The sequence below is a fragment of the Podarcis gaigeae genome (assembly GCF_964106915.1).
Source record: "Podarcis gaigeae genome assembly, chromosome: 14".
Classification (NCBI taxonomy): domain Eukaryota; kingdom Metazoa; phylum Chordata; class Lepidosauria; order Squamata; family Lacertidae; genus Podarcis; species Podarcis gaigeae.
The window spans coordinates 30,063,449-30,074,386 of NC_139690.1; positions in this window are offsets into that span (position 1 = coordinate 30,063,449).

A 10,938-nucleotide genomic window follows, 5' to 3' on the forward strand; every position below is an offset into this window, starting at 1 on the left:
CATTTGCTGGAAGTGCCATTAGGCGGAGTGTGGCAAATGCCTCAGGCAGCAGATACAGTGGGTAGGCAGCAGCGGCAACCCCCCACCCGAGCACCATTCCAGTGCCAGTGTCAACAGTCAACTTCTAGCCCAATCAGCTTCTTTCCCTTTGCCCTGGGCAGTAAAATGTGTGGGGCCAGCCCTGATTGCTGACTGAATCCCTACAGCCAGCTCTTTTGTTCCAGCTGCTCCCACTCCTCTACCCAGAACCAAGGGGTGTCACAGATCTCAGTTGCCGGCAAACACAAGCCATCAAAGGCCATTAGCAATGGAGTAAGCTGCCAAATGGATCTTCACTTTGCCTAAGGGCCGTAGCTCAGAGGCAGAGCATCTGCTTTGCATGCAGAAGGTCTCAGGTTCAATCCCCGATAGAATTTCCAGGGAAGGCTAGGAGAGAATCCCTGTCTGAAAAACATGCTTGCTGCTCAACTAACCCTAGGATGAAGAACTAACTCGGCCTTTCCCCTGGATACCTGGTTTAAGAAGGTCTTGCTTATCACAATAGCTGAAAAATTCATTGATTCTTTAAGAGTTTCCAGGGGTAAAGCCAAAGCTATGGATTATACAGGTACATGATGGTTGTTCATGACTTATGCCAAAATACATACTCATGCCTGGCAGATACCTACAAAGTATGGTTTTTTTCCTGGATTTAATTGTATTCCAGGATTTCTTGTTGACTGATCCATTGTACTTCCATTGAATCATGATCTTATCATTTAGTATTGTTTACATCTTTCTGCAATAACCATTTCTCCACTCTGCATCAAATGTTCATTTCTTAAGTTGTGGACCATTGGATGTTGACAAGGCAAGCCACTGTTTCTTTCTGTATCTCTCAAACATTTGTATTGTTATTTGAAATAAAATAATTAAATGTTGGCAAGGGGAGTTACTCCCACTAATAATTCTGTTTAGGGACTGTGAATGTAACAACTCGAATTTCTTTTGTGTATATGTTTAATTTTAATTTTAACTTTTAATCAGCTGTATTGTCTTTCTTCTTTCTTTCTTTCTTTCTTTCTTTCTTTCTTTCTTTCTTTCTTTCTTCCTTTCTCTTACATTATTGAAATGTATGTCCTTTCTTAGATAAATTTCTTTGGGGAGGAAAGCACCCTGGAGGGCTGCTGCCAGTCATTGTCAACCAGTGTTTCCCAAACTTGGGTGTCCAGCTGTTTTTGGACTACAGCTCTCAGCATCCCTAACTTGCAGGATCAGTGGTCAGGGATGATGGGAATTGTAATCCAAAAACAGTGGGCCAACCAAGTTTGGGTAACACTGGTAGACAAATTACATGAGGTAACCAATATTGTGACTCAGGATAAGCAGCTTCTTGTGTTGCTATGAATATGGACAGAGGAGTGCAAGAACTTCCTAAGGCTTTGATGCAGTGCTAGTCCTGCCAGCCTGGATGGCTGAATGGCTGAATGGAATCAACATGCAAGCACAGGTCTGGAAGGGGGGGGGTGGAGAGAGAGAGAGAGGGAGAGAGAGAGAGAGAGAGCGCTCCAGGATGAGAATCTACCACCTGGGGGAACCAATCTTTCCACTCCCTGACACCAACAGCCTGTAAACACAACCTTGATAAGGTAGCCTTGCCTCTTGCTCCAAGGAAGGTGGCCAACCTTGATGCCTCTTAACAGCAGTTTGATGTTCAGACATCAGCAAGTGGACTTTTTCCCAGGAGTGACTATTTGGCTGGTGAAAAGCATCGCCCGCCAATACCTGCAAATCCAGCTGCTGTTACGAGCATAGCTGCAGATAGTCATTGAAAAATTGGCTACCTGAGCTCCAAGCTGGGAAGCGCCTCCTTCAAAAAAAAAGCCTCTTGGGGCCCATAATGGCCGGATGGAGATGGATGGAGCTGATGTCTCATAGAGAAGAAACAGGTCCAGAAGAACAGGGATGGTGAAAACTGGTACCTTCCAGCTGTTGTTGGACTCCAAATCCCATCACCCTTGGCCATGCTACCTGGGGATGGTGGGAATTGGAGTCCTACAAGCATCTGGAGGGGCGCACGTGGTCCCCATCCCTGCCAGCTGCTGTCTCAAGAGCCACCTCACTGTTACCCACTCTTTGCAGATTCCTCCTGCTGAACTTCCTGGCAGCCTTCCCGTTGTCTTAACTTTCCTCATTGCCTAGGAATTGGGGTGCATGTGCACAAACATATCTAATTCGCACTCCCAAAAAGAATATGCAAACAAAAAAGCAGCTGTCTGTCAAAATCTCCAAATCTTGCTGTTCTCTAATTCCAAAATGCCTTTTAAAATGTGTCTATTCTAGGAAAGGGTGCCTAAAAATGAGACCTGCGGATATAGGGCAATATGCAAATTTGTTTGTTTAATAATAATAATAATAATAATAATAATAATGCATCTATTGGTGAAAAAAAGTCCACAAAATGCATCACAATGGGGTAAACTGTCTGCAAAAATACGTAGCTTAGGCAAAGTTGCACACAGAAATACACTGAAATATTGTGCTTGATGGATCAATAGTCTGGTCTAAAGCATCCCTAAGGAAAGGGATGTGGCTCAGTGGTGGAGTACTTGCTTTGCAGGCAGAAGGTCCCAAGTTCAATCCCTCACATCTCCAAGCGGGGCTGGGAATGTCCCTTGCCTGAAACCCTAAAGAGCTTCTGCCAAGTCTGCGTAGACAATGCTGAGCTAGACAGACCGCTGGTCTGACTCAATATAAGGCAGCTTCCTGCATTCCTCATTAAATCAGCTCTGTTCAAAACCATGAGGACTGGAATCTTAGCCTGGTGGTAGAGCATCTCCAGACAGGACTGTGAAAGACTCCTGCCTGAAATCCTGCAGAGAGCTTCTGTCAAGTTAGACAGTACTGAGCTAGATGCATCAACTAGTCCAACTAAGTAGAAGGCAGCCTCCAACATTCTTATGCTCATCCCCCTCTGCGTTGTCAACCTCTCCTGCCTCCTCACCCCTGACTCCATCTCTTTGTGGCATCCCAGCTTAGCAGTGCCCAACCAAGCCCCCTTTGCAGCCCCCACTATTCCAAGAGCCTGATACCTGAGAGTCTGGTCCGTGACGAAATTATGTCTTTCTGGGAGCCATTTATGGGAGCGACCACCAACAGGATAGAAGACAATCTATGCCTCCTCTCCAGCGGAGAATGTGGAATAAGAAACAGACAGAATGTCATCAACGCATCCGTTAATGGGGATGGCTTAATTAGGACGTGGCTCTGCTCAGCTGACAGCACAGCCGTCATTGCCAGGCCTCTTGAGAATGGGTCTCCAGCTGCTCGTTCATTTTGTTTTATGCTCCCCTCAGGTGGGGCATTTGAGTTTTAATCTTCATTATTTGGAATGAGAGCTTATTGATCAACTCCAAAGCCTGCTGGGGACTTCAGGAACCTTTTGGGCATGCCAACATTTTCATCCCCATGTGCCCATTGTTTGACTTTCTACCTCTGGGGCTTCCAAGCCAAACTGCCAAAGTCAACAGATGTCAGTGTTGTCTCTGGCGAGCTTCGGCAGGTTGTGCCAAACGCATCTCTCCAGCTTCAGCATCGCGCCTGAATGTGCTATTAGTACAAAAGAAAAGGCGGTGGAGGAACCTTTTAACCATCCACTTTGCATTCTGAATATGGTACTTTCACACACACACCCCTTTCCTTTCTTGAGTAAAGTTTTATAAAATGTGTTAGAAGGTTCTGCTGAATACCCCAAAACAAATGTACAACTAAAACCATAACCAAAAGAAACAAGTATAAAACCATGCTTTTATTCAATCACGTCTGTTGAATAAAACAGTCAATAAACATGAAAAGGGTTCTACTCTCACCATTCTCATTATTGGAGGAAGTCCTACCATATTGCTGTTTGGGATGTGGGTGGCCTAGGGGGAATTGGATATTTATTAACAAATGAACAGAAGCAAGGTAAGGTTGAAATGATCCTGTTTCGCTTTACAGTGGTACCTCGGTTGTCGGATGTAATCCGTTCCGGAAGACCGTTCGACTTCCAAAACATTTGACAACCGAAGCACAAAGGGCGGCCAGCAAAGTCAGTGGGAAAAATAGAAAAACATGCAGTGGAAGCCATTTGACTTCTGAGGTATGTTCGAAGATGGAAGCAATTACTTCCAGGTTTTCAGCGTTTGGGTTCCGAATCATTCAACTTCTGAGACGCTTGAAAACCAAGGTACCACTGTACTGTCAATGACTTGCCTATGTTGGGTCAAACATTCCAATAATGCAGTCTGCCCCCCACCCCCTTTTTGTACCATCCCTCCTTTGTGGACACAGAACCTCCCATCCAATTGCTAGCTAGTTGCAGTTGCACTGCAGCCAGTAACATTGCTGTTAATTATCTGTATTGAATTCCATGATTATTACCACTTTCAATGGAGGAGAATCAGATCTAGTTAGAGCAGGGGTTGTCAACCTGGTCCCTACCGCCTGCTAGTGGGCGTTTCAGGATTCCAGGTGGGAGGTAGGGGGTTCTGTGCCACATGTTACTGCAGCACTGGTGGACGGTAAGGAAATTTTACCATCATGAAAATTGCATTGGTAGGTATAAAAAGGTTGACTACCCCTGAGTTAGAGGGTTTGGTTGGTAATTTTGCCAAATTCAATCAAATGCCTCCTTCCAAACTTTGTTGAGCTATAGGGCAATCCCACTACATATGAAGCACTGATCCTATTTTCTGGATCCTTGCAGACACAGGAAGTTTCAGGTGCTGCCCAGTTCACCAAAAATAAAGCTGCAGAGAAAGATGGAAAGGGTTGCAGAAGTAGAAGATAGTGTATTTTAAAATAGTATTACTTGTAAGGGATAAAATGTGAAGATTTTTATGGTAAAAGTAAATGTGGTTAAAAAAATGGTTAAAAATTGTGATATATGTAAACTGCTAAAGATGAGGTAAAATGAAAATCAGATGGGGAAGCTCACCTAACAATGTTTAGAAAAAATAAGGATAAGACAAGAATTTGTTTGTACTGTTTCAGATAGGTAGCCGTGTTGGTCTGCCATAGTCAAAACAAAAAAAATTCCTTCCAGTAGCACCTTAAAGACCAACTAAGTTAGTTCTTGGTATGAGCTTTCGTGTGCATGCACACTTCTTCAGATACACTGAAACAGAAGTTTCCAGACCCTTCTATATAGTGAGAAGGTGGGGAGGGGTATTACTCAGAAGGGTGGTGGGAATGGGTGATTGGCAGATAGCTGTGGTGTGTACGTTACAGCCGCATCTGTTCCAATTCTACAGACAGAGACTCTCACCTAAGAGATCTACAGCAAACCTTTTTAGAACTAAAATACCCAGCAGATGAAGTTAGACAACAGATCAACAGAGCCAGACTGATACCCAGAGAGAACTTGCTGCAAGACAGACCCAAAAAAGAAAATAACAGAACACCTCTAGTCATCACATATAGCTCCCAAGTTAAAACAGTACAACGCATCATCAGAGATCTACAACCTCTCCTGGACAATGACAGTTCTCTTTCTCAAGCTCTGGGAGGAAGACCTTTCATTGCCTACAGACAGCCACCCAATCTTAAACAACTCCTAACCCACAATAATACTACAACCAGACCTAACACGGACACTGGCACCAGAGCCTGCAATAAACCCAGATGCCAACTTTGCTGCCACATACACCCGGACAACACCATTACTGGCCCCAACAACATCACACATACCATCTCAGGACTATTTAATTGCTCATCGTCTAACATTGTGTATGCCATCAAATGCCAACAGTGTCCTTCAGCTCTCTATATTGGACAAACAGGCCAGACCTTACGCCAAAGAATAAACGGACATAAATCGGACATCAGGAATCACAAGACAAAGAAACCAGTAGGAGAACACTTCAATCTCCCAGGACATTCTATACAAGATCTCAAAGTAGCTGTTTTACTACAAAGGAATTTCAGAAATAGACTGGAAAGAGAAGTTGCTGAATTGCAACTTATCACCAAACTTAAAACCATGGAGAGACCTGGCCTGAACAAAGACATTGGATTCTTATCTCATTATACATGACAAAGCCATTTTTCACCTTCTCACCCCTTGCTTTTTCAGGTAAGACCTATTGCAGTCGTTAAGAGTCGTCAACAGGCTCATCACAGCTATCTGCCAATCACCCATTCCCACCAGCCTTCTGAGTAATACCCCTCCCCACCTTCTCACTATATAGAAGGGTCTGGAAACTTCTGTTTCAGTGTATCTGAAGAAGTGTGCATGCACACGAAAGCTCATACCAAGAACTAACTTAGTTGGTTTTTAAGGTGCTACTGGAAGGATTTTGTTTTGTTTTGTACTGTTTGTTTTTCTGTTTATTTGTGTTACAAAATAAAAAAAGAATTTCATTCAAGATGGAAAGGGTTGCTCCTCAGAGTTGTGAAGAATATCAAGGATTTAATGAAGACAGGCAATGAATCTACTCTGAGCCTTCTTCCCTTGAGGATCCCCCAGCTGGTTCCTCCCACCATTCCTCTGTGGCCAACCAGTCCATGACAGCCAGTGACCCCCACAATGAAGATCCAACATGTCCACCACAGAACATTCCCCAGAATCCTCGGTGGTGCATCGATGTTCCTTGGCAAACAAGCTGATGAGGATGAAGACTGAAAGACTCAAGGCCAAAGAAAAGAGTCCTCCTCTTCCACCTGTAGGCCCAACCTCTCTATTCCAGCCTTGTGCAACATGTTCTGTTCTTCAGGCATGCTAGCCAAATTTTGAACTCCAATTTGAGTTCAATAGCTGACATATTTCCCTTTAAAGAGCTATGCTTTAAAAGGCAATAAAGAAGGAAAAACTTGCCCGGAAAATCCTTATCTTCCTGTAGCGTGATCTTTGGTGCAGTTATTGGCTGGTCCACAATGCGGAATGAGAAGGTTACACAACAGCTGTTTAGAGTGAAACGGCTCAGAAATATCTAGTAGCAGTTATATAGGTTTTATATGGTCCCTGTGAAAATTTACAGGTGCTATTTTGAAACCAATTGATTTTTACAGGGCTACTAAAATATAGGTGGAATTTTCCAAAAGAATGCTGACAACAGTCTGGCTGTTTACCCCTAGGTTAGTCTTCCCCAACCTGGTGCCCTCCAGATGGTTTGAACCACAACCTTTGCTGCAGATGTGATGCATGGACCATGCATTTTGGACCGTGCTGTTTGGTTGTGGGAGTCTGTTGACCTAGGCAATCTGGAAAGGAATGTGAAAAAAATCCCTGGAATGCAAGGCAGTTTGGATTGCCACAACATTATTTTATAAGCAACACCGTAATATTTGCTTGTTTGCTCACATTCATATCCCACCTTTTCCTCCAAGTAGAGCAAAGTGGCACCCATGGTTCTCCTCCTCCTCATTTTAATCCCCCACAACAACCCTGTGAGGTAGGTTAGACTGAGAGGCAGTGACCCCCCCCCCCCAAATCACCCACTGAGCTTTAGTGGCCAAGTGGGGATCTGAACCCCAGTCTCCCAAGTCCCAGTCCAACACTCTCACATTACACATTACACTGACTCTCTGATCTTTAATCATCAGTGCGATCCATGAATACTTTAGCCACGGATCTTATTAAATGTACCGGCAAATGTGGGAAGTCAGTTCCCATGTAGAACAGATGTCTCAGGGAGATTTCAAGAACAGAGCAAACGCTTTGCTTCAGAAGGCCCCATAGCTACCACCAGACTGTGCCACTTCTTATTTAAGACACCACCCTTGTTAACACATCCCACTTTTTTTTTCTTTTTACAAAGGCTCATCTCAAAAAGGATATTGCATACCAGGATGGTTAAAAAGAGCTCTGCAGTGCTGAATTAGGCCAGAGGTGGTCCAGCCATTCCAGCATTCTCTTCTTACTGCGGCCAGCCAGATGTCCCTTTGGGATGCCCACGAGCAGGACCTGAGTGCAATCCCACACACCCAATCCTCATTCTGATATGTGATTTCCACTAACATGTTTTTGTGCAAACTTCCCATCCATGTGCACATTCTTGTTACGCGTCATTTGCTTGGAGAACTGCATCATGACAGGCAGAGAGGTGCAAATTCCCAAGGATAGCTGTGTTCCTGTTTGCAGACTGTTTCAGAAAGTGTGGATCAAGAGAGTCACAGCAAAATCTGAGCCAAACCAAATTTCTCTCCCTCCCCTCCCCTGGTTATCCTCAAGACAGCGAATGGTATAGATGGGCATCACGACAATTTTACGTATATTTAAGCTTCTAGGTAATCAAGACCACCGACTCCCCGTTTCCCTCTAATTTCATTGCTTTCTTGTCTCTTCCCACCACCACAGGTGCCTGTCCGCTGAGGATGACATTTCAGGGACCTGACAATGTGGTCTGCAGTCCCCAAATCTCATGCCATAATAAACTTGTCAGGCTTTAAGGTATCACAAGGCACTTGGTTGTTTCCCTTGGGAATTATGTAATCTCAGGCTTACAGAAGGCAGGGCTTTGCTGGGGAGGATGCCTGCGCTCTGCAGTGCAGCTATTTTTGGAGCTGATAAGTACGGGGGGCTCACAGTGAAAAATGCAGCAGGAAAAGAGATGTATTAGGAGCGTAGCAGCGGGGTATGAACAGCACTGACTGGAGGATGCTCAAAGCAGCAGAGGCAGGCTGGAACACTTTGGAACGGCTACAGAGTCCCTGGGATTCCAGAATTCTATTGGGTGGTTTTGCAAGCGATGCTGTGGAAACCCCCCTCTCTCTGCCCCTCCACCCTAGCTCCCGTATCCTTCAAAGGTCCTTGAAGGCTTGCAAGTAGCCGCACAGCTGATTGATTTTATTTTTGGATTTTTTTAAAGGAGGCCACCCTTTCTCAGGGAAGCACACAGCAAAAGAAACTCCTGCAGGTTCCAGCAGAGTGTAAAGGGAACTTTCGGGCAGGAGTTGTCAGGGTGAATCTGGGAAAGGCGGCTCAGGAGCCAAAGCCAGCACATGCCAGGGGACCGCCACAGTTCCCCATGGCAACTGGGAGCTCAGTTTGCTCAGTGCTACAGACTCTCTAAACCTCAAGCACAGGAAACTCCCCACCTCTTGACCTGCAGCTTGGACTGAACGCCCAGTTAGGGGCAAGTCCAAAGAATCAGTTTGTTTGCCCACAAATAAGCAAGAGGGGCAATGTGACTTGGCAGGCCACATTTTGTCAGGATGGCAAAGGCTCTATTGTAAGTCCTGGGTCAACTCCAGGACGAGAGTGGGCCTCGCTGAATTAGTGCTACCAAGAGCCACTCGGGACAAAGCCCAGGTTGACGGGGGTTGGGGAGGCACCACAAAATCCTGAGCCACACCCAACTGGGGACTACGGGTCAACCATCCTGGCACCTTCTAAATACTTCGGACTACATATTACACAATGCACCTCAGGTGGAAAGCTCCCCCTCCCCCAGAATCAGGGAATAAAATGTCCTGTATTGGCTGGGCAATATGCACTCCCTCATGCCCTCCAAGTCCCCCAATTTTCTAGGAACAGTTTCAGAATTACAAAAGCTTCTGATTTGATCCTGGAATGCCCCCCACCCACAACGCAATTTGCACGGAGGTTTTTTTGCTTTTCTCTGAAGCAAATTTTATGTGTGTGTCCATCAGAGAGAGGGGGGATGTTGCATTTGGCTCCAGAAACACCCGCTGCTGGAATGCTGCACCCAAAATACTATCCCTCCCCACAAGGGAATTATTCAGCCATCATGATGGGGGGGGGGGGACTTATCAACTTATAACTTGATAAAAGAGCGTGTGGTTAGCATGCAAAAGGACCCAAGTCCAGTCCCTGTTAAGAGAGGATGAAAATAGCTCTCTGAATCTGGAGATCCTTTGGCATCTCTGCCTAACAGATTAGACCAGCTTGGAATACAACACACCATACTTTTGGAAGATCAGCTCAGCTGATCAGTAGGGCAGCTGAGACAGCATGGGGGGTGAGGGATACCCCAAGTCTGATGGAGCCTGAGGGCTACCCCCACCTCCGTGGTCCTGCTGTCAGCACACTCAACACCTCCAAGCACACCTGAACTTTCATTTGTGCTGATAGCCTGTCTCCTTTTTTACGTAAAGACCAGCTTGCTAGCACAAGTTGCTGATGTGTCGTCCCCAACTACTTCCCTGAACAGGTAAGGGCCTCCGATAAGTTCACAACCTCCTTATACAAGTCAAGGAAAAGAGATTAAAGGGCAAGCAGTAAATCCAGCATGTGCAGCCCAGGTTTTAACACAGATAAAAGCCTGAAGAATTTGGCAACAGCTGCGCTGTCCAAATAAGAAAAGGAGTTTTATCAGCACTCTTAACGCTTTGCAAAACCTCTCCTTGAAAACAATGGGGTTAGAATACCAGCTTTCCTGACTAAACAGATAGGTGACAAATGTCACGTTTGCGGTTCAGACCAGCCAATTTGACTAGTGACTTTTTGACAGTAAACAGGGATTCTGACACTGCTGAAGTGGTCGTGTACTATCTTTTACAATATTTACACACACTCTGAAAACTTGTAGCACATGGCTGGCTTCATATCCCAGCACTTCCACCTTTCCCTAATAGGAATGAATAGTGGATGGGCCTTTTCCATAGGAAAATAGGGTGCTTGGGACTCCTATGGAAGCTGCAAGGGTTGGGAGACGGGGGGGAACCTCTCAGATAATTCCTATATATTTTGTTTGCCGTGCATTTGGACCTCTCTTAAGCAGTTTTGCATGATGGTCCCTGAGATCAAAGAGCAGCTGTCCATCAATGTTTGGATACAATCAGACATCATTTTGAATCAAGATGGTAGACTAAACCTTTCAAAACTATGCCAATGGTTTCAAAACTGCACTGGTTTTAACCAGATTTCAAAGTTGCCCTGGTGTTTGTTTTGTTTTGTTTATTTCACAGCCTTCCCAAGGAGCAACACTAGTACCTTATTTCAGCCATTGTGTTTGG